The sequence below is a fragment of the Protopterus annectens genome, chromosome 4.part1 (assembly GCF_019279795.1).
Source record: "Protopterus annectens isolate FY-2018-M chromosome 4.part1, PAN1.0, whole genome shotgun sequence".
NCBI lineage: Eukaryota > Metazoa > Chordata > Ceratodontiformes > Protopteridae > Protopterus > Protopterus annectens.
The window spans coordinates 950628520-950654102 of NC_056734.1; the positions used below are offsets into that span (position 1 = coordinate 950628520).

Below are 25583 nucleotides of genomic sequence, written 5' to 3' on the forward strand. Positions count from 1 at the left end.
CACTGCAGGATGCTAGCTTTTATTTGTTCAGAGAAAATATCACTTGAAATTTCATATTGCTGTGAAGGGAGTTTTAGCCATGTAGCTTGGCTCTGTCAGCAGAGATTTCTTCTGGTGGATTTAGACAAAACAGTTGTATTACTGCTGTTTACTGTTAGCTATTACAATGTAAAGCCTTTGTAAGATGTCAAGAACTAAAGTAAAAATGTTATTGGCCGAGATCCATCAAATTAGTTTTCTTTAATTGCATAATCGTTTTCTATTCAAACCGGTAACTCATGCACTTCTAAAATCTGCCTATTATTTTGATGATGTTGAGTCACAAATGTACTTGGATCATCAGAAAAGCAGCTCTGAGGATTTAGAAATATATCTTATTTAATTTTACTCCCTTCTTGGATAGAAGTTGCCAGGTGCAAGTGGAATTATTAGTGTAGAAAGGAGCTGTATCCATTATAATGGTGTCAAATCTGTTTGAAAGAGTGGCAGACCCTGGCATTAGTAATTATGGCGTTTTTTTCCTAAAAGGGCAAGAGCACTATTATTTGAAAGAAAACTCTGTTATCCATACAGCAGGCTACCTTTGTTTTCACATGACATTTCATACACAGTGCAGTCACATTCGGAATTAAAAAAAAATAGCAAATTTGATGGGAAGTACAACCAATGGATATAATGGGAATGTGAGACAGTGCTGAAGTAAGGCAGATGTGATTGCTTTACAAAAACCCACTCAAAGAAATTTTAAGTCTACTAAACCATCTGATGGTGTGATTTTTGACTTTGGATATGCATTATGTAGTACATATATGATGGCAAAAAAAACCTACCAATTTAGTTGGCTGAAACAGATTACAAATCATGTAGCCATCTTGGTAACCATTTAAAATGTTAGGACCTGCTAGAGTGAGCCATGAAATGCAGAGACTGCATGGCAAATGACCATTCTTATATATACAAATTCCAAGATGCCATTTCTCAGAATTTTCCCTTTTCTCTGAGGTATGGTGATCTCTGAGCTGATATATATATTAGGTTTGGGGGAGGTCTTGTGCCACCAACATGGGAGATGTATGGTGGCTTGCCCCCCTGCAAAAATAAGTTTAAAGGAGAAGAGTTTTCTTTTTTTTTTTTTTTTGGCATGTCGGCACTTGGCATTTTGAGTGACAACATTTCATTAAGAAGCCATTAGTCTTATTCAGGGACAGCTTAATTATCAAATATGTTCATAGGTTCATAGGTTCATAGATTCATGTCATGGAAAGAAGTATGTAAATCAAATTCCAATCATGGCGGTTGGTATTGTTTGGTTTCACATTACCTGCCAAAGTGCACAGCTCTTACAGAATGACAATTTTTTTTTTTCAAAAAAAAAGTAATTATTATTTTGAACACCAATGTTTATTGGTATCTTCTGCACCACTTCATTAGTGGGGATGAGGGACATGCTCAAGTCTTCATGTGACATATTCAAACTATGAAAGTACACTTTGCACTACCGTTATTCTAACTTTTTGAGAAGTAGTTAACAGTTGTGGTGATGATGGTACATACACAAACATTTTATTTTAGCTGGGGAATCACTAAAATTATAATGTTACTTAAAAGAAAATCAGATGAAAATAATGATAAATTGGGGAGATAATTAATGAAATGTTCAGCAGCTACATTTATCAGTGTTTTTGTGGGCATTGAATTCATTGAGGGGGGAATATTCGATCTCACCTCCAAACTGTACTGCAATGCATTTCATTTGAAGATAAAGATCTGTCACTGTATGAGGAAGAGTGGTCTACATTATTTTGGCTTTATAGTTCATTATCAGGATTGATTTATTTCTAAATACAGCACAAATACAAAAGAAAAATGGTATAGCCCTATTACAGCTTAATTCATTGCTCTTAAAAGGGCTCATACCAATCAGATTCAAGAAAAAAGGGCTAAATTATTAAGCAAATGTACCTATTCCTTATTTCCCCAAAACAGGATACCCACTCTGTCAGGCATTCTACAGGAAAATTAAAAATAACACAACAATTCTAGTTAGACATCCTCATTCCCTGTAAATCTTTAGACTGATTCCAGTAGACATTATTTTAGAACAATCAGAAAACATACATAAACAAAAATACATAGAATAAACATTAATTCAAAACAATGCAACAGTTTATTGGAATAGATTGTAAAGATTTGTTAATTTACACTAATTCCTGATAGAAAACAATTTAGAATAGTTCACAGCAAATACTAATCAGATTTTAAAAATACGGTCCTTAATAACAAAACTGTTAGCCTATACTAGGAGCAGAAACAACAAAAAAATCATAATTCTGTAATAATTAGTAGACAGGTGTGATAGGCTTATATAACACAGCCTTGTTTCAAACATGGCTCATGAAATAAAACCATTGTGATATAATACATGTAGACCTTTTTCTAAAATGAACCAGGTATGCAACACTGCCCTGTACACAACTAAGAACAAGAACTTATAAATTGTACATTGTCTACATTAAGTCATATAACAGCTGAAGTTAATGTTTTTCCAGCCAGAGAACTATGCATGCATTATACATTTAGGATTCAGACAATAATGACCTCATTTAAATGAGGTGGGAATTAAGAAGTTAATCTAAATGAAGGATGAATAGTGTTGGCTGGAGCAAATGAGGTAATTTTCCTCTGATATAACAGAATATTTCAAGATTGCTGTTATGACATTCAGTTTAGATTTAGCAGAAATTCATAGATATCCAGCAAATTGGTGCCTAGGTCTGTAGTGTCAACCAATTATAGAATGGTAGAAACAGCAAAATATATCTTGTTCTGTGAGGCACTCTTCTAGCTGGGGGGATGTTGGATTTATGTTGCAGATAAATTGTAGCATATTGTTTGTCAGTGGCTAACTTGACTGTATGCCATTTTATATTGTGTTTGTTAAATAGAAGAAAATACTGATTTATAGGTGTCTATTTCAGAATCAGCCCTGGTAAAGAATCTTCATCATCAATCCCTTTTCAACATTTTCCATATGAGGTCAGGGCATCGTGTCAACAGAAACCATCGCTGCTGATTAAATGCCTCTCTTCTACCTTCAGCAGTCAGGCATGACTGTAGTAGATCATGTCTCACATAATCCATCCACTCCTTTGCTGGATGCACTCATTTCTTCTTGCATTCTTCCTGTCGGTCCCAATTCTTTTTTAACAGATTGTCTTCAGATTTTATGCATGTGTGCCTGAACCACTAATCTGTGCTCTTTTACCTTCTCTGCAATTGCAGCTACTCTGGCTTCTCCATTTATGTCCGCATTTCTTCATCTATCCTAAAGAATGCATCCTGCCACTCATAACAAACACCTCATCTCCATCACATCCAGCTTCCAAAAACTGCTCTGCCTTTACTGCCCATGTTTCTGTACCATACAGTAGTACTGATTGCACCACTGTTTTGTAAACCTTACTTTTCAGCTTCTTAGGCATTCCTCTGTGATACACTATCCCTGCCACACTGTGCCACTTGGCTAAATTTCCTCTGATTCCTGCTTTGATCTCCTCATTATATTTTCCTTCTCCTCAGCCACCCATCACATATCCTTGGAGCCGTTAACCCCCTTCACTATTTTCCCTTCTATCTCAGTTCTTAGCTTCTTCTGATTTCCATTTAATGCCATTACATCTGTCTCATCTTTACTCACTTTCATCCCATGCACCTTCAGTCTTGCAGTCCACCCCCATATCTTTTGCTGAAGTTCTTGCTCAGAGTCTGCCTGTAATGTTACATTGCCTGAATACAGCAACTTTGTTGATCTGTCCCTTTTTACCTGCTTGCTAATGCAGTCCATTTCCAGTATGAACAATGGGCGTAAGAGCTGTGAACCCTGTTGCACACCCACTCCCACTGGGAAACCTTCTGAGAGACCCAACACTATTCTTACTTGAGACATTGAGTCCTTGTACATAGCCTGGACTATTTCTACTAGTGTTTAAAACCATTGCAGGTCTGCCAAAATCAGCTTTCTTGGTACCTTATCATATGCTTTCTCCAAGTCTAGGAGTGTCCAATTGGACTCTTTTTCCTCATTTCTAGCTTCTTCGCAACTATCTGTCTCACTGCAAACATCAGGTCAGTTGTGCTGCATAATGATCTGAATCCAAACTGCTCATTTCCCATCTTACTTTCTACTCCTCTGTGCACTCAATTGTCAGTCATCCTCTCCAGAAGTTTCATGCAGTGTGACAGGAGTTTTATACCTTGGTACTGCCCACAGTAGAGAACACCCCCTTTGTTCTTGTACACTGACAATAGAATGTTTGTTCTTCAGTCACCTGTGATACATGTGCATCTCCACACTGCTATGAGTACCCTCAGGAGTCATTTCTCCCCTATCTCACCCAACATCTTTATCATATCTGCTGTGACCTCATCTGGCCTGCTGCTTTCCTTGACTTCATTTTCCTTAGTGCTGTTCTTAGTTCTTTTATGGTGGGCTTCTTCTTTTCTCCTGGGTAGTACAGCTTCTGTGGTGTTTTCTTTGTTTTGAAGCTGCTGGACATATTCGCTAGATCTACCAGTGGTGTTTTCTGGAATGGTGAGCAAGTTGTTGCTGGCATCCCTTACAAAGGGTGTCTGACTACCTTCTTTATAATTCTGTCTTTGCCTTGTACCCTAAAGGTTTCTTGTGCCATCTATCAAGTCATATTCCTGAAGCAGAGTCTCTGATGCCTTTTTCTTTGCTATTGCAACTTCACTCTTTGCGTCTGTTAGCCAACCTGTAATCCTTCTTAACCTGTTCTGTCTTTTCAATCTCCCAATTTTTCCTGCATTCCTTTCTTTTGATGACTTTCTAGACTTTTTTTTCCTCCAACGGCTTTATTTATATACCCAAGTTCCTTACCTGACTCAGACCCATATCTGATCTGCAGTCCTCACACATGCTGGAGGTGCTGCCATTCTTTAGCACCACATATTTTTTCTTCTTTGAACTCTTGTGCTTTTTTACCTAATCAACTTCCAGCTCTTCAGTCTTGTGTCTCTTGACCATAGAGCCTTCTTTGACCACTGCTTACAGCTGATTGTGGCAACAAGTGTTTATGCTATGGTCCAGCTATTTCACCGGGGATGAGTTTGCCTTGACTGATTCAACCCAAGTGCCCTTTTCTTATGAGGAGGAAGTCTACCAGAGTTGTATATTGCCACTCTTGTATGAGATCTTGTGACTATCTGCTTGCTGGACCATGTCTTGGCCACCATGAAGCCATTTGCCAGACAGAAGTCTAGAATGAATTCTCCTTTATTTTTCTTGCCTCTGCGGGACCTAAGCAGTCCTCATATCCTGTTCTGTCTGTCCCAATATGTACATTCAGGTCACCCATTAACAAAAATTCATGTTGTTCTGCATTATCTAGTAGGCCGTGCAAATGCTGCCTGAATGCACTCTCTTCTCCACTATCACAACCCTGCTGTTTGCCATAATCTGATATTATGAATAAGGACATATACTTGTAATGGAGCCTGATTGCCTTGAGTCTATCACTAATTCTAATGACAACCCTCACCGTGTTCTAAGGCCTCTCCATCACCATATTTCCCACACCACTTCTACTCTGTCCTCCTCCTGAATAGTAGAGTATTGATCCCAAGATAAGTGGCTTTCCTGCACTGCCCTTTCATCTTGTTGCTCGATACATAGGATGTCCAGCGTCCTCCTGACCATCATATCATCTACTTCCAAGCTGCATCCTGTTAGTGAACCTTCATGGAGTGTACTAATTCTTAGTTTATGTTTGGGATGTTGATTGGCTTTTATCGCTCATCCCACTCGAACATAGATGACAAGCAGGCAAGATATTTCATTTAGATGTTTTAATACATAGAAACACATCCGGATGGATAGCAGCATCATAAAATATAAACAAAGTGATTAACAGACAGACCTGATATGCATACATGCTTACATCTCAACAGCTTACTAGAAAATGGCAGTCTAGCTTGCATGTGCTCAGTATTTATACACTTGTGCAAACCCTTGGATAGCTTCTTAAAGGTACATAGACGACATTATTCTACATCCTCCCTCTTAAAAAGATTGCCTTTTGAAAAAAACAATATTAGAGTTAAGACATGCATTACTTTAGACTTTAGAAACAAGCCACAATGTTCATGTCCAAGTTACTGCGTATCTCCTACATGGTTTAGGGATACGACCAAATCTCGTAACATAACAATCTGGATTTAATTTAATAACAGGGACAGTCTTCGATGAACAACTCATATCAGGAACGTCTGGATTCATCACAGGAATGGGAATACTTTCTGTAAATTCCTCAAGAATTGGAACACCAGACAACTCACTCTGAGACAGAGTCTTTCTTACAGGCTACTTGCCATGGCATAGGCTCAGCCACCAGTCTCAAATGTTTCTGATTCTGCTCCTTGTGATTCCACAATGTATGATCTCAGCTCTGGACAAATATTCTTCACAGCATCAATCCGATCATAACCTCTAGATGTTTACATCCTTACCACTTCTCCTTCTTGTAATGGACTGAGAGGTTTGCTGGTTTTATCATAGTAAGACGTCTGGGTTGCAAGCTTCTTCAACAGATTGGCTTTCACTGTCCTGTTTTTCTTGACACATGGAACCAACAATTAACTACTGATTTGTAATGTCATTCTGGTTTGTCTTGACAGAAGTCTCTGAGTAGGTGAACCAAGATCTTTATCAGGAGGAACATTTCTGAGATTCAAGAGATTCAGGAAAACAACACTGTTATTTCATACTGTTTTGCACTTTGAACTGCACATTCTACCAAACCATTTGACTGCGGGTACTCAGGTCTACTCGTGACATGAGTAAAGTCCCATTCTTCAGCAAATATTTTCAACTGTTAGCTTGTAAACTGTGTGCCATTGTCAGAAATAACTTTGTATGGACTATCATGCACTGCAAAATGACGTTTCATCTTAGTAATGACAGTACTGGATGCTAGATTAGGAAGTAGGTCAGTCTTGAACCAATTGGAGTAAGAGTCTACTAACACCAAGTAATGTTGACCATTCCACTTGAAAATGTCGGTGGCTACTGTCGACCAAGGTAGTTCAGGACTCTGGTTTAGCTGAAGTGTTGCCTTCTGTTGATGTGGCTTTGTACTATTATACACAGAACAAGATGAAAGTGGTCTCTCAATGTCTACTGACATAGAAGGCCAAAATACTAGCCATCTTACCCTTCTTTTGTTAGAGTCGGTTCCTGGGTGACCATGATAGTAATGTACTCTGGTTGCAAGGACTTTGGAACCATTACTTTTGGACCTTTTATAACGATACCATTGTCAGACAAAATCTCACCTCTGTATGGAAAATAAGGTTACACTTCTTGAGGTAAACTAAATTGCTTTGATGGGCATCATTGATTGATAAAGTGGCTGAGCCTTTGTAAAACTGGATCTGTGGCTGTGTGATCTCTCAACACATGAAGACATGTAGAAGTAAAATGTTTCACTTCCATGACTTCATAATCAAGGTTCTCATTCTCATGCTGTTCTGTGGCATTTTTGGGTGATCTGGAAAATGTATCAGCAAGATAAAGAACTTTTCCTTTCTTGTAGACAAGAGTGCAATTATACTTTTGCAATCTCCACATCATGCATTGTAGTCTGGCTGGAGCAGAATGCATAGACTTTCTCAAGATAGTGACTAGGGATTGGAGGTCTGTTTCAATCTGGATAGGTCTACCATAAACATAATTGTGGAACTTCAAACATGCAAACACAATTGCCAAAAGCTCTTTTTCTATCTGAGCATATTGCATTTCAGTTTGAGTAAAAATTGTCGATGCATAGGCAACAGGCTGACCCTCTTGTAGAATGACTGCACCAAGACCAAATTTTGAAGCAACAAAGAAAAGTGTAACTGGTTTGTGAACATCATAGTATCTGAGAGTTGGTGGACTAGCAATTCTCTGTTTCAGGACTTCAAATGCTCTTTGATGTTGCTCTAACCAAGACCATGATACATCTTTACATGTCAGCTCTCTAAGCGGTGTTGAAAGTTGGCTCAAGTCTGGAATTCACTTGTCTAGATAGTTAACCATGCCAAGGAAACATTGCAGGCTTGAACATTGTCTGGATCTGGCATCTCGAGAATGGCTGTTTGCTTTGAAGTGTCTGGTCACAAGCCTGAATTGGAAAATAAATGACTAACATAAGTAACTTCTGGTAGCATGAATTTGCATTTCAGTGGGTTGAGCTTGAGATTCACTTGACATGCCCTTTCCAAAACTTTTTTGAGGTTTCTGTCATGCTCAGCTTCATCATGACCTCCTACTAGTATGTCATCGACTATAACAGCACAAGGATACCTGGAAAAAAAGTTGCTCCTTTGCATGTTGAAAGACCTCACTTGCAGAATTGATCCCAAATAGTATTCTCAAAAATCTTTACCTGCCAACCAGAGTACTGAACATAGTGAGGAATGATGGTTTCTTGTCAAGCTGAATTTGCCAAAATGAACTCTTTGCATCTAAGACAGAAAAAAAAAACAATGGCATTTGGCATCAAGGCTGCGACTTCTTTGACTGTGCACATTGGATGATGAGGTCTTTTTAGTGCTTTATTCAAATCTCATGGATCTGATGTCATCTGAGATTTTCTTGGAAGATACCCATTCAGTATGTTCATCTACTGGACAAATTACACCTTGTTGCACCATTCTATCTAGCTTGGCCTTGACCCTGTCTTACATTGCTATTGGAACTTTTCGTGCTGACCAGATAATTGGACTGACCTCTGGGTCTAACGTTATGGAGTACACAACTTGAAGCTTCCCTAATTTGTCTTAGAAAAGATCAGCATAGGTAGAAAAAATGTACAGGGCAAAATTAGAGTAGTGGTCTTTCAAGCTAACATAATAGACTTCCTTTTTAAATGAAACAGTCCCATTTTCATACGGTCTCTAAACCCTAATAATGACTGGACATGCCTCTTGATCACGTAAAATAATAAGTCATAGCTTCTTCCAGCAGAGTAACATGAAAGCACTACTGAGCCTTCAGTTTGAATTTCTTCACCTCCATAAGCTACAACAGCCTTTCACCATGACATACTCTAGCAAATATTTCTGCTGACATAATATTCCACTTGGAGGCTGTGTCAACTTTGAGCTCTATGGATTTTCTTTTTATCTGAACAGTACAAAATACTTCATTCTTTGCCCTTAAATCTACTGCATTGAGTGTTTCATTAAGCACTGATAACATCATCCACATAAATAGTAAGGTTTCAGCTCTCTAATTGATCAACTCTTTTCTTAAAATGTTCCCTTTTAATGAAAGAATGTGGGCCTTTTGATTTACAAAACCTTTTGAAAATATTCCATTTATTGCATTTATGGCATTGTTGACGAAAAGCTAAACATTTTTCTCTTTTAGATTCATGATTTCCACTGCAATTATGACAGTTGGCAATGAAACTAGGTGGGGGCTCATGCTTTGAGTTTGCTGACTCACTCTTATGCTTCACTAAGACTGTGAGAACTCTGGGATTTGCTGAAAAGCTGTGGAGTTTACCAATGAGTGCTGCAGGGGCTATAGTGGCTGCCATGTGATTGTGGCTGTTTCGTTTAACTGCGTGCTGCATACTATCAACATAAGCTTTGTCACCATGCCTTCTGGATCTATTCTCATTTGAAAGCATATCTGTGTGCTTTTCTGTGAGCTTGTATATCTGAAAATTCTCAGTGGCATTATTCAAAGTTAAATCACTGTCATGAAGCAAAATCTTTCTCACAGCATCATCTTTGATACCATACACAAGTCTGTCCTTTATCAGTTCATCCTTAAATCACCAAATCTGCACATTTTAGCCTTATTTCTCAAGTCGGTTATATATGCTGAGAAAGTTTCACCAGGCTTTTGATCCATTATATAAAATAAGTGCCTTTCCATTGTTTTAAGCACTCGGGGTCTTCCCTTGACTCAGCTGGTACAACAATATGATGTATAGATAGTGTATGCAAACACAAATGAACATTCCCTTTCTATGGCTTTTGCCCCAGCTAAATTAAGCAAATAATTGCCTTTGTATGGTCATCTTTATTAGCTCATCCTTAAATCACCAAATTTGCACAGTGTAGCCTTATTTCTCAAGTTGGTTATATATATTGTGAAAGTTTCACCAGGCTTTTGATCCACTGTATACAATAAGTGCCTTTCCATTGTTTTAAGCACACAGGGTCTTCCCTTTACTCATCCGGTACAACAATATGATGTATAGATAGCGTATGCATACACAAATGAACATTCCCTTTCTATGGATTTTGACCCAGCTAAATTAAGCAGAATAATTGCCTTTGTATGGCCATCTTTATCAGAATATGCAGCCTGTATGAAAATGTCATACTCTTGCTCAAACACTCTTAATTTCTCAGCAGTATTATTGTCAAACACAAGTGCACTATGTTTTCAAAATCAATCTGCCATGCCCACAAAGTATACACAATACACTGAAAATATGGCCCTTATAATTATGTATGAACAAACTGTTCTGTGAGCTTGTAACAACATTCGAATGCACAATAAACTCTTCAAAATACTGTACTTTGCAAATTATGCTCGGTAATGACTGTATTCTGAGAAATAACTTTACTGTAATACTGCACAAACATGTAAACATTTTATACACTTCTGATAACTCGGATATCTCTGATAAATACAAAAAAATGTGCTTAGCGAAAATGTGGTTGTTTCCTTTTATTTTATTAGTTTTATGCAATTTGGAGTTTATTTCAAACATTTTCCATAGTAATTCCCAGATAGTTATTATTGCCCCCCCCCCCCCCATTAACTATCACATGCTGTATGATAGTCAACAGATGCCAGGTCTTTTTAATGATATTGCACATTTTCCTGTCATTAGTGTATTTTGTCATAAAACAAACCCTACAATCTCTACTTGGTTTGTTTGGTCTATCCAACAATGCTGACGTGCATTCCTCCCTCTGTTCTTTCATTGAATTTAGGACTTCACTTGTAGCCCTATTTATCCCTGACTCCTTATACCCTCTATCAATAAATAGTCTCTCTAGTGACATGATCTCACTCTCTGTAGTTGATTGATCACTACAGATGTTTTTCACCCTATTTATCTGTCCTTTTACAATGTTTGGGAATATATGCCCTGGATGCATGCTGCTGCAATCCATCGAACTATTATGCCAACATCCTTTATGATACAAACTGGTATTGATTTTAGCTCCCTTGTATTTACATATTGATACATCAAGATAATCCACTATTTCTAAGGAATGGGTCATAGTGAACCTCAAAAAACATTCTGTAGATTCTAAGTATGTAATAAACTCTTTTAAGGATGGAAGATCTCCATCCTAAAACAAGAAAATGTCATCTACAAAATGTTTATATAGTTTAATATGTGTGCTGAGATGATGGCCAAACAAATGCTGTTTTTCCCAATAGTGAACAATCAAATTTGCATACAAATTCACACATGGGGTGCCAATAGTGACACCCCATTGTTGCAAATATATCTTCTTATCAAATCAAACATAAATACATTGTTGGACAATACTAATTTCAACAATGTACAAATTAACATAATTTCTTCGTTGCTCACTGTTCTCATCTCATTCAAAATCTCCCTTATCACCTCAATGCTGTAGTCATTTGGAATTGATGTAAAGAGACTTTGAACATCTAGGGTAACCATAAGGTATCCTTCTAAACCAAGTCTCTCCTCACATTCTCTCAGATCCTTCACAAAATGTGTGGAATCTTGCAGGATAGTTGGTATACATCTCGCTATGGGTCCTAATTGACCTTCTATATAGAATGAAACAGTTTCTGTGCCCCACCCACCTCCATCCACAATAGGTCTTAATGGAGGTTGATGCAAGGAGTTATGCACCTTTGGCAAACCCTTAATGCAAGGAATCACAGGTTGTTCAACGTTAAAAAAGGAATAAAGTCTCTCATCCAACTGTCTACACATAAGTAGATCATATAAACTATCTCTTACATTTATAAGAATCTTTTCATATTGAGATCTATCCAAAAGCTTATACGTGTTGATTTCACTCAACATATTACACATGGCCTGATTATAGTCTTTCTTATTCATAAGAACTATGACCCACCTTTATCTGCAGGTCTAATACTAAGCTTTATATTATTTTGTAACAAGGATAGAGCTTGTTTCTCATCTTTATGAAATTGTGTCACACACCCTTACTCTTAATATGGAAACTTTTACATATCTCTTTTTCACATATTTTAACAAACATCACTATATGTGATGGAATAACAGCAATAAATGAGCTTTTCCTTTTAAAAACATTAACATTTTGTTTGTTAGTGTCCTTAAACAGCAATTTTAAAGCAAGGTTATGACTAAACAGTCTCAAGTCAGTTAATAGTTCACTCAAATTGGTTCCAGTTGAAGGTATAAAGGTCAGCCCTTTATTAAGGGCAGAGACTTCCTTCTCTGTGAGTGTATAATCCGACAAGTTAATCACCAGACTTTTCACTGTCGCATCCTTCTGTTCGATGTTCCTCTTTCTCTTGAATATTTCCTCTTCTGTCAATCTCTGCTCGCTGACCGGGGATACTGGTACGAGAGTTGCTGGACCGGGAGTGGTAAAATTTATCTATTGTGTTTGGGGCTAGCTGTTTTGGTCTAGCTCCTGTGGAAACTGAGCTCATTGCTTCCTGGTTTGGCACAGGAGTGGAGCTCAGTCCTAGCACACACTGTGATGCAATCAATTGTGAACTGCTACTGCTTTTCTGCTGTTCTTCCAGTTTCCTATTTACATTCTCTGCTGTACCTGATGTTACATCATTCAATGACAAAAATGAAGGCAGATCCCCTGAGGGAACATTTCTCTCTGATTGCATAGATGAATTGTCTGCCTCGGCCAAGAAAAAACATTGTCTCGTTTCTAATATCATATAAGTTTTGGCATATCCTATCTCTGAGATTTTTCAGGGTCTTACCCACATAAAAACAATTACAATCATTACAACTAGCAAGATAAATAATATTTGTACTATCACATGAAGCACTGAACCTAGAACTGGCATCTGTTGACTTTTGATAGGGAGACAGCTAAATGGGTAGGGGAAACTCCCTGTTTTACTTATAGGAATAATAAGAACTTAAAATGACTGTTATGTGGGGAGAAACAGCAGGAACTAGTTCAAGGGAATGAGTTGGGCATGTTTCCCTGCAAGAAATGCAGGATATGTGAAGTAGTATGCAAAACACAAAGTTTTATTCACCCCACATTGGATTTTAGATTTGAACCTAGGTTCAGTGCTTCATGTGATAGTACGAATATTATTTATCTTGCTAATCATAAAGATTGTAATTGTTTTTATGTGGATAAGACCCTGAAACATCTCAGAGATAGGATGTACCGACACTTATATGATATTAGAAACAAGAATGTGTTAAATGCTTTAGCGAAACATGTTACGGAGTTTAACACACATAGTTTTAGTTTCAGGGTCTTACAGCATGTGATAGTTAATATGGGGGAGGGAGGACAATAATAACTATCTGGAAAGAGTTGAACTTAGGTGGATTTTAAGACTTTGGGCATATATTTATCCTGGGCTCAATAGTAGTATATGCATTATGCCAGAATTGGATGCCCGTTCCTTTAAGAAGTAGTGATTTTTTAATTGGAGTTTAAATGTGACTTGATTAATTGATGACAATGAGTGCTTAATGTGTCTGCTTTTATATTATATAAATGATGCAAGTAAAATGTATTGGTAAGGATCTGAAGAAGCAATGTTTTTTCTACTCGAAAGCACTTATCCATTGTTTTGCTGTTTTATTAAATTACTAAACTGGAATATTCAACAGTGGTGGTTCTTTTGGTTTTGTTCTGCATTTATCCTGGTATCCAGTCTAACCTTTGGGCTACGTTAACAGTATTTTTTCATATATATATATATATATATATATATATATATATATATATATATATATATATTTTCCAACTGTGGAAAAAAGATAAATGAAATACATATTTGCCTCAAATGTCTTTGAGCATGCTTAAGTACAAAAGTTGATAAAGGCATATAAGGCATGTAACTCTGGTACATCATGTACATTGATAGTGGGTTAAGAAATTTACAGCAACTATTTACATGGAAAGACTACATGTAAGAGCAGAAATAGTTATATTATTGGATAGGTCATATTAAAAATATTAGGACAATGGCAGAACAGTTGTAAGGTGCTAAAATAAAATTAGGAAGATTATGTATTGACATGATATTTATGGAGAAAGGTAAAGAGAGAAGTATGTACTTGAAAAAATCTGACATTTGTTGAGTTTTAATGTGATCCTAAAACTTATGCTGATACTTTCATGGGATGGCATGTTTTTAGTAATAAAACCAGAAAAAGCTCTTCAGGAAGGAGAGTTTATCCCTTTATTTGAGAAGGAATAATTAAGGCACTGTGACATGTTTTGGGTTTAGGATGCACTTGATTAAACTGTGAATGGAAGTTGTAAGCATTAGTCTCCTGGAAGAGCATAGCTATTTACTGGTTTTCCAGCTGTGAAGAGTCCAAAAGCTAGGAGTACATTGTGTACATTATTTAAATGGTTACTAGCTGTCGTTTGCTCATATACAGCTTTTAAGATGTAAATTTATCTAGGTATTATTTGTAAATAAATAGAACATGTTGTAAAAATAGCAAAGCGCCCAGAGACACCATTAAAAAACACACTATTAACACACTATTAAGACATTTTTTATTAAATCTATTCACTCATTAAAAAGATAAGTAAGCAGATAGCTCTCAAAGACCTTTCTCAGCCACTGTGTAATATAACTACAGACAAATTAGTGTGGCAAGTCAACTACAGTGTTTTGTGGAGAAACTGGAGTACTGAGACAAATCCTACAAAGAACCAACATGATCATGCAGGCAGTACCCTCATTCCAAATCTAAGATTTGGATGCCGTAACTGAGGCATTAATTTTAATGCTGATTCATTCTGCTAGTAAAAAGTAAAGGGAAAAGCAAAATTTTACATTATTTTTCTGTGTAGAAAGACTAGAATGTGGAAAGGGGAAAACTCAACTGAAAATAAAATCATGCTATTATTGCTATGCATTTAAGGCTATTTAAGGTTAGACGAAAAGAAAAATGTAACTGATGTAGGTCATTATATCTGATGTATGATTCAGTAACCTTCAAAAATACATAGTAATCCAATGCAGCTATCACTTTATTCCCATATTGATTTCAAACTTGCTTTAAGACTGTTATGGAGAAAAATTATTTTACTACTAAGTTAAGTTTATTCTACAGACATGGCAGTTGCTGAACAATATATCATTGTCTAGTTTGCATCCTTCATATCACATTGATTATAAAACTGTTTCCTTATATTTGCTACTCCAGATGCATATTCTAGGCACTGATTTTTAAACTGGACCAAGTTTGTCATTGCCATGGCGATAAGACAGAGGCCACCTCATCATGTTGGATATGGTCCTAAATGAAGAGATCATTCTAAAATAGCTTATATTTTCCAGTCATTTTATTTTGATTAACATGGAAAGGTGTAGTTCAAACTGAACCAGATAACTGGTACAAAAGCTACAGAATGCTGCATAATATTTTATTTAATGACAGGCAGTATGGAGCACAAAGGAGAAATTACTTCCCTTGGATTGCTAGGTATACTTTTAAGTAACTCTTAAAAACAGTTGTGACACAGTGGTTGAAATCTAACTTATCAGCCATTAGAGTTACCATATGTTTTTTAATGCTGTTATTTTTAATACCTTTCTGTTCTTTTTTCCTAAGTGAAGGCTGCAATATCAGATTTTGTAGAACTGAAGCACAATTCTCTCTCTCTCTCTCTCTCTATATATATATATATATATATATATATATATATATGTATATATTGTCTCAAGCTGCCTACCTACCTTAAAAAAAATCGGAAACAGAGAATGACCAGCATCCAGCCAAGTGGAGCACCACTGACTCCTAAGGTTAGATGAAACAGGCAACAGAAAATATCCAGTATGGTTACAACTTATCATATATGATCGAGCCAGCATTTTACATATGGGAAAGTACATCAGTTTTGATCAGATAGAAATAGACATCGGGTCTTTGTGAATGAATTCTATATTGACTCGTTGCTGTTATTTTACTGCCGTCCCCCCTGAAAATGACCGTGTAACTGAAGTTCACATTGTGTGTCTGCAGCTGTACCGGTAAACTATTCTTTTCAATGCTAAGTGAAAAGGGGACTGACATCTTTCTTAACCTTCTCTCTTGCAGCAGTATTGGCAGATTAAGAAGCACCTCTTTTAAAAAAGGGTAGTTTTCATGCTGAAATTTTCTGTTATTAGTTTTACTGTTGAAATGAAGAACAGTTGTATTTACAAATGAACTTGGTGGGGACAGAGACTGCAATGAAATTTTGGTGATCCTGTGCAGGCTACATGTTAGAAAGACTGTCCTGTGACTTTCAAGTAATCATACGACTCTACATTTTCATATGAGTAAAAAAAAATAGTGAATGGTGCCAAAGCTGTGGTGTGTAGCATGTTCTTTCAGGGTTTGTTGAAGAACAGACCAAGGGTATTAACAAGAGAAGTTTTAATTCTCTGCACGAAACCATCAGTGATGATGTCTTGCCCTCTGCAGTATGTAAGTTAGTTTATATGTAGCTGTTTCATTGTATTAACTGTTTTCATGACCATATATTCTGCGATATGAAATCTATTGTTTTCTATCTAAGTGATTCAGTATGCATCCCTAGGAGTTCTGAAACTGGGGCACAATTTGATAGGGTATTTGAAATGTCTTAGTTCTAAAATCCCTGAGGTGTTAATAATTGTCGAATGTTGCACACATTTTGTTTTCTTTAAGTACCTTGATAAATTTTTTTATGCCATCAGCCTTTAACATTCGGCTAATCTGCTCTATATTTGATTCCCTAATGCATCATTTTTCCCCTATTGTTTAATCTGGGTTTGTTTTGTTGGCAAGGATTATTTTCAAAGCATGTGCTGTTGTCTATGTCTTGTATTTTTGTTGATGTTATTGTGCACCATAAATGTAAACTTCTGTGTGCCCGTTTTATATTTGATTTGTTTTGAGCATTGTTGGCTACAATAATTTTTATGATTTTTCATCTATTTCCTTTGTCAGCTAATCCATTTCAGGGCTATGAGGAGCTGAAACCTATCCTTACTAGCGACTGGTGCTAAGTAGGAACATGTCCATGATTATCTCACCAATCCTCATAGCATACTCAAATATATGCTGTTACATGCATATCACTCATATACTCAATGGAAGTTATCATCACTATTACACACATCATATCCTTTGGATGCAGGAGAAAGGTAGACACTCTGGAAAAAACTCACATAAAACTTAAAGAACATGCAAACACTGTAAATTGTGAACCAACTGCTGTGAAACAACACTGTTAACCATTGCACCACTGTATAAATCTAAAATATGTTATTTTGTAACACTTTGCCCAGCTTTATGAGGAGCCTTAAGAAGTTTACAAATCTATTCTGGTGAAGGTTTTAACCCTTTAATTTATATAGTCTCTTAATTACAGAAAGTAAAATGAGATTTGCAAGGAAATACATGCTGAAACTCATTTCCGTCCTGCACGAATGTGCGTGTGTGTGTGTGTGTGTGTGTACATATATATTTGTGTATATATATATTTATATATATATATATATATATATATATATATATATATATATATATATATATAGATCTGTATACACACACACACACACACACACACACACACACACACACACGCACACACTTTTTTAACTAAGACTGTTGTAATGTAGAGCAAGCTATGATTTTCACACAGTTATGTTTTCTTGTTCCTCTTCTATTTTTAGTACTTGTTACTTTAATTTCCACAGACCCGTACAGAGCTACATTACAAAGTCCAGTCCTGTAACGTATCCATGGGGGAGGTCTTTGCCCATGAGACTTTCAACCAACTTGCGTTGATTTGCACTAGAAGGTCCTCCAGCTCTGTGACTGCTATGTGGGATAAGATTATGCAGGACTTAAATGAAAACACAAAAATGAAAAAAAAGAGAGACGTGGCTATACAGGAAATTACTAATGATCATAGGAAATAAATGAAAAATAAAGTGGAAGTAGGGATGTGGGAAGCTGGAGGAAGAGAAGAACAAAAGTTAACTAAAGGGATAGAAGGAAGCAGAAGTACAAGCTAAAAGTGATTTGGGAGAAGCATTCAGAGAGGAAACAAATTCTTATTTTTGGTAAAACAGAAAGGAACATTGGACGAAGAGCACGTAACAGTGAAAAGTCAGTGCTTAAATGAAATATTTCTCCTTAGGCTTCACATAACAAAGACAGGGAGGTGCTGAAGATGTTACTGTGTGGATGCAGTAATTTGGTATTCAGTGCATTTCAGGTATATGCATCATTTGTCATGTGGGCATGTGTTAACACGTTTAGGCAGTGGGTATAGTTTTTCCTTATATATAAGCACTGTCCCACATTAAATTCTTCACTTTCTGGTAACCCACTAAAGATTTCAGTCCCTCAGTAATGCCAGCCAATGTTTCATATGCATGTTGATGCAACACCTGTTATTTGCCATTTTTAAGTGAATCAGAGATGTCTGATAGATAGCTGAAAGGTTTACGACCAGACAGTGCTCCCAACTCACTGCTGAAAAGTACTTTTATCAATTCTGTTTACCTAGGCAACACAAATAAAAATAAATAAATTTTGGCAGTATCCTTTTAACTACCATTTCTGGCCTTATCCGTTAGTTAAGAGGTATTTTAATATTCTCTTCATAAATTTTGTAGACTTCTGATAAACTGATGTGGATTGCATTCAATATTTGACAGTAATGTAAGTTACAGATTTGATATCCTTCAGAAAATGTCTGCTAAGGCGAAGTATGTTATTACACCTTATTTCTAAAATTCATTTATTTTTCCAGTTTTGAGACTATCTGTGAATTCTGAGACATGAAGGTGAGCAGGCATAGGGGAATACAATTGGTTTTGGGCGCAGCAAGTTGAGGTACATTTTGCACCATTATGTGTGCTAATTTGATGTCAATCAGGTATCTGAGGTAAGCTCAGTAATACAAGTGGCTTTAATTGATGATTATGTTTGTGTTTATGCATACGCATAGGGCACAGCTCTGAACTACTACAGTTTTTGCTTTATTTTTGTTATATTCCTTTAAATTTGTGGCTTTTTAGAAAATTGTTGTGGGTGGCAGTCACTAAATATTAGCCATGTAATATTCAGTTCCCACCTTTCAGAAAAAGCTTGCAAGCTGAACTTTTCATTTACTTAAGAAACAGTGCTTAAAATCTGTACTTAATTTTGACTGTTTATCCCAGATTCTAGAGCTAAGTATTTGGGAAGGCAAGGGGGTGCTATGTTGGGATGCACTGTTCTGTTCTGAAAACAGCAAGGTGAAATACATGTTTAGGTCATTATCTATGTATTTATTCATTCATTTAACAGCAAGCAAACATCTGAGGTGTATACGGTCATACAAGTGGCTCTAACTGATGTCCACATCAGAGTGAGTGAGTACGTGTATGTGTGTGTGTGTGTGTGTGTGTGTGTGTGTGAGTGTGTGTGTGTGTGTGTGTGTGTGTGTGTGTGTGTGTGTTTATTTTTAGCTATATTCTACAAAATGTCTATAATAATATGGTTACTAGGAAGAATATAGGGTTGTGGAAATATATAATGCATTTTGTATAAAAAAATGGAATCGTATAAGCAATATTTTGGTCATATGGCAAGAAAGTTACGAAATGTTGCTGTAAATTGATCTATGTATGACATGAACCAAAGTACCGTATTTTTCCTTTCCTGGGTAAGGGACGTGTCACATTAGAAATAGCCTAATATTTTCTTTCCTTCTGGGCAATGTGTGACTTAGAAATGCTTAGAGCTCTGGCTCAGATCTGGCTGGTGTGTGTTTTCTCCTTTTATGCAGCATACATGTGTGCTTAGTCACAATTCCACAAGCATGACTTGGACAAAAAAATATACAAAGCTTATTCTAATTCTGCTAACTAAACCAAAGGTATAACTGGCACAGCAGGCCAAGAAAACAGTTGAGTATACCTTTTTATATTGTGGTAAGGATACTTCTTCTGGTACAGCTTTGTAGGTGAGCATCACTTAGCAACACAAGGCTCCTAATTTTATAGGTTGTGCCTGTCAAGAAGACAAATTTTCACATTAGTGACTCCACCCTCCCCAGAATGGATTTATGCATACACACATTTTAGTGCCACAATTGTGGATCCTTTTCTGTTATTTTTTATGGCTTCTATGCAATGGGTTTGAAAGCTGAGAGGCTGAGTGGTATGGAGGAGGGACAGCAGTAAAACATTATGAGGACTGACCATGAGAAGGTGATGGCATGGAATAAGGGGTATAGCATTTCCTGTGCTGTTCTCATGTCAGTGCTAATAGTAAGTTCAGCTCTGACTGCATTTTTGAATCTTGTCTCTTCATTTGTTGTGGACAAATGTGTGTTTTATAAGATACTAAGAGGTGGAGGTAAGATGACGGAAGTGGATTTGTATTGCATCTAGAGTTTGTTTTATGTAGGAACTAGAACAGGTGTGTGACATATATACAATTATATTACAAGTAGTAGTCATATGGTGCAGATATGGTGCTGAAACAAGTTATCCCATGTCAGTTGTTTGCTCTTCACAGTTCTGTGACTGTGCAGCTAATTGTGTAAGTAAAAAGGCTATAGCTCCCCCAACAAATGTACAAGAACAGGTACCTGCCCATTAAAGTTTAATTTCCAAAAAATAAACAGTAATTTATGAAAATCAATGCTACGATTTTCAAACACTTCTTAAGGGACAAGCAAATCTGGACCCACAAGCAAGGTGGACATTCTTATACATCTACCCTAAGTATGCACACATATTCTGGGCTTACTGTAACTCAGAGCAGGACAAATACTCCAAGGTATTGCAAATTAAGATTTAGTACATATTCCATCTACATCAGCTTCAACAGACTTGTAATTCAAAGGCTCATGATTTCAGTCTTTTTAACAGGGACCTAATTCCACTTAAAGAAAGTGGGTCAACAGTGTATATGATGTATTACAGTGTTTTTTCATTTGTTTAAATTAATACTGGAACATATTTTTTGCGTATTTATGGCTCCTTCAATGGCTACTCCAAGTTCCTCTTTTCATTCACTGGTTCTACTGCACCTACCTGTTTAGCATTAGTCTTCAAATCTCATTTAGGGATGGTGAGATGATCGAGGTACCCTGGGGTAGAATCAGGCAAATATTAAGGGAGTATATTGCCTTATGACATCACCACTTCCTTTGCCATTGCATTTATCAGCCACGTGATTGGAATGCTGTGGGCACAGTGGTCTTTTGCCTACACTTCCATGTGCAACTCAGCCAGGAATCTATCCCCGGCAGATAGCCCACCAGTAATCAACACCTGCAGATACCCATCTCCCACACATGCTCAACTGTGGCAGTGTGTCCAAACGCACAACCTCCTTGGTTCTTCACCATGCAATGAGTGAGCTGGCATAAACCACTTAAGATCACCCCTGCCAAGCTCCTCCAGCAGTTGAGCTGTGGTTCAAAATCTGGCCATCTAGGTTGCACTCAGGGCTTTATCCATCTGCAAAAAAGAGCTGGTTATGGGGGGTTTAACACTAATCTTCTTCCCCTTTTATTTTAGTGAGCAGGATGTCATTTATTTAGCAGCTTGAATATGGATAACAGCTGTCCAGATGGTGGATAAAGCAGAACTAGACAGACAGCTGCTTATCATCCAGATACATATTGCTGCTGTGCAGGTAATCCTGAAGGGAGCATCAACAGATCAGTAACAAAACATCAGTGTACAGTGTGGATGTGGTTAAGAACTGGAGGATGGCACAAGCAATACTTTTCTAATAGCAGACGTAATCTAAAAAAAAAAAAACAATGAAATTATAATCTTATTATACTATCAGAAGTGCATGGGAAAGTCACAGAATATCCTGAAAGAAAAACTAATTAATTTACTTTAAAAAATTCTAAAGGATCTTTTAGAGAAATCTGATAGGTTTCTAAGACTAGGTTGTGGGAGAATAGGACAGCAAAGTACCATGGAGAATAGGACAGCAAAGTACCATGGAGAATAGCACAGCAAAGTACCATGGAGAATAGGATAGCAAAGTACCATGGAGAATAGGACAGCAAAGTACCATGGAGAATAGGACAGCAAAGTACCATGGAGAATAGGACAGCAAAGTACCATGGAGAATAGGATAACAAAGTACCATGGAGAATAGGACAGCAAAGTACCATGGAGAATAGGACAGCAAAGTACCATGGAGAATAGGACAGCAAAGTACCATGGAGAATAGGACAGTAAAGTGCCATTAGTTATGGTCTACCTGGACTTCACAAGAATTTTCACTTAAGTGTCATTTAACTTGATTGCTAGAAATCATATGAGTATGGGGATAAATAGACTGAAAAAATAAATTCCAGTATAACTGAAGCAAAGGACACACCTCTGGTGAGGAAAAAGATGCTGAGAGTGGTTTGAGAGGCAAGCAGTTCACTGCATTATTAGTCCTGGTTCAACTGCCTTCAGCAGCTTTGTTTAAGGCATTTCTGATGGAATAGAGAACAGGATCAGCTTCTTCTATAATGGCATTAAGTCAGTTGCAAAAGTGAATGCTTTGGAAAGAGTGCAATAAAAGGCTGGAGATCTATGGAGAAAGACAGCAGTAGAGGTTAGCTAAAGAGAAAAGTAAACTTCTGCATGTTGGAAGTGAGAACCCTGTTGCAATATGTGCTGGGGTGAGCTGAGCAGCAGGAAATGGAGAAGGAGGTGGAACCAAGGATTTGCATGGGGTCCAAATGAGCAGTGAGAGGGGGCTGTGACAGCAGCAAACAGAATACTGCGCTATACACTGAGGTGGATAGACTTCACATGCAAAGTGGTGATGTTCCTAAATCTGAATGACTCCACTCAGGCCACTCCTTGAGCGATGAGTGCAGGTCTGGAGAGCCTACAAGGAAGGGGGACAGCTAGCTGCTAGAAGGATTCCAAAGTAAAGCCACCAGGTTCATAAGGGCGGTGCCTCCACAGACCCTGGAAATTACCGCCCCATTAGCTTGACAAGCCTTATCTGCAAAGCCATGGAGAGGATCATAATGGAACTCATAAATAAAGACATAGGGAACTTGCAGACTTTGGATCCAACCCAGTTTGGCTTTGTCAAAGGCAGATCCTGCCTCTTAAACTTGGTTGACTTTTTCGAGACAGTCACCAAGGCCATTGATGAGGGAAAGGCAGTCCATACAGCCTACCTCGACCTGGCAAAGGCCTTCGACACAATACCCCACTCAGGTATCATCGAAAAACTCATCAGCTAAAAAAGCAAGATGGCCGCTGTCCTGTAAGGAGTGCTGAGACTCAAGAGAGCACCACCTAAAAACTTCTCTGCTTATTTTACCTGTAAGACTTAGCAATCTTCTTATCAAAAATACAGGTTAATTATCCTTATACTTCATTTCAAATACCGGAAAGAAAAAAAATCTGAAACTCTTACCATTGGGGCTGGATTTGTGCTGATTGTCTGAGTATCTGGTGAACACATGTGATTCCGGTGCAGTGTGAGGCTAGGCCAAAGAACCTGAAAACAAATCCAAAAAGAGTTCTGCTAATTCTCTGCTTGCTTCTCTCATCAATCAACAATCAGAATGCCACTATTATCAGAGGAAATGGAAAGCCAAGTTACAAAAACTAAATTTACAGCTATTAACTCTCCAGAGAAAGACTCTGCATCCACTTCTAAAAGAGCCAGATTCCAGAAGACCTGGGATACTAATAAAAATGCTAATATTTCTAAAGGTAAAACAGAAAGCTCTAACCTGGATGACCTAAAAGCTGCTCTTCAACCATTGCAGGATGCGATACAAAATCTAACTGACCAGACAAAGGCTATCGGATCATCTACAGACAAGATTTTAACCAGGCTGGATAAGATGGAATCCAAAATAATGGACCAGGACATTAAAATAGATAACTTGCAGGATGAAATGAACTCAAATAAAAATGAATTCAGGATCTAAATACAAAAATACTAGATCTCGAAGCTAGATCCAGAAGAAACAATCTAATCATAAGAGGTATCCACGAAACCGTCGAGCATAACAAACTACCAGAGGTGCTAACATCCATATTTAAAATCTTACTAGATGATGAGCAGGAGGTTAAGCAGATCACAATAGAAAGAGCACACAGGGCATTAAGAGCCCCCTCGATGGCTACCAACCCTAGAATTGTTTATGCTAAAATCCTGAACTTCTACCATGTGCACAAGCTGTTAGCTGCAGCTAAACTCAAAAAAACAATAACGTGGCAAGGAATGAAAATTTCCTTATCTCAGGACTTACCACAACAAATCAAGTTAGTAAGACAGCAATTAGCCCCATTCTGTGCTTATCTCATTAACAAAAACATTAGGTTCCAAATGAAGTACCCCAATTCCCTAACTTTTTCATTCCAAGATCAGAAGTACATCATTGGCAACAAAGAAGACGCTGCAATCCTTTTCACCAAACTTTTCAAAACCAACCCCGGTAACGAAAGGAAATAACCCGACTTCATCAACTGTTCGCTGTTAATATAATAAAATACTGAATTAGCTGCAATAAAATGCCGTCTATCTAAGTCCGTCTAGTCCCAGAAGAATTCTCTTACCTTAAAAGTGCATTTCGCCTTGGAAGTGTCAGTTCGAGGATGGGCCTGGCCATTTCGAATTTGCCTCCGGTGTTTAGTTCCCTGGCCCTCGCTCGTGGTCTCCAGAAGCCTTAAACTGTAAACGTTACCTCGTGGACATGAAGATGCATCCTTACAACCTTCAACTACAGGTCCCAGAAGGTGTACGAACCTAGCGTGACCTCAGCGTGCCTCCTTACATCCCAGAGTGCAAAGCGACCTTAAAGCCACAGAATGGACCTACAGTACCTTCGTATGGCTGGATTATCTTTCTCGCATATCCCGGGTTGCATTTACTCAACCGAAAGGAAACCTACCTCAAGGATGCCCGACCGGTATTTACGGTGCCGGAATATGGAAGTGGTGTAATCTGAAAGGTACTGTCAACCGCATGTTTAATAGAGGGAGGAAAGAAAAAGGGAAAAAAAAATCTCAGTTAATCAACAGTTTAGTTATAGCTAGAGAGTTGAAACTACAGAGTAAATAAACACTCCTAGCTTGCTTTACGGATCCCTGTACTATCTATCTGAGTGACGTCCGTGTACTTTGACTGGGCATGGCTGCGAATTATTTTAACTGTATTTACAGATGCACATGCTTGCTTATAAGTTGGAACTGTTTCATGTTTTGTAAACTCAAGAATTAAGATTCTGTGTCATTTAGCTTCCCTTTTTGATCGTTTCTGCTGCTCTGTGTGCATTATATTTTATTTTACACTGCTTTAAATAATGTTATTTTAAGGAGTTTC

The 25583-nt window shown here is 37.5% G+C and overlaps 1 long non-coding RNA gene across 1 annotated transcript; it reads right to left on the minus strand.

Annotated features, from left to right (window-relative positions):
* Nucleotides 1–6771: 6771 nt before the first annotated feature.
* Nucleotides 6772–24120, minus strand: LOC122801422. Its single transcript, XR_006364712.1, has 3 exons — nucleotides 23664–24120; nucleotides 21003–21007; nucleotides 6772–6782 (listed from the first exon to the last, which is right to left on the minus strand). It is a non-coding gene; the product is annotated as an uncharacterized LOC122801422 (long non-coding RNA).
* Between the last annotated feature and the right edge of the window lie 1463 nt (nucleotides 24121–25583).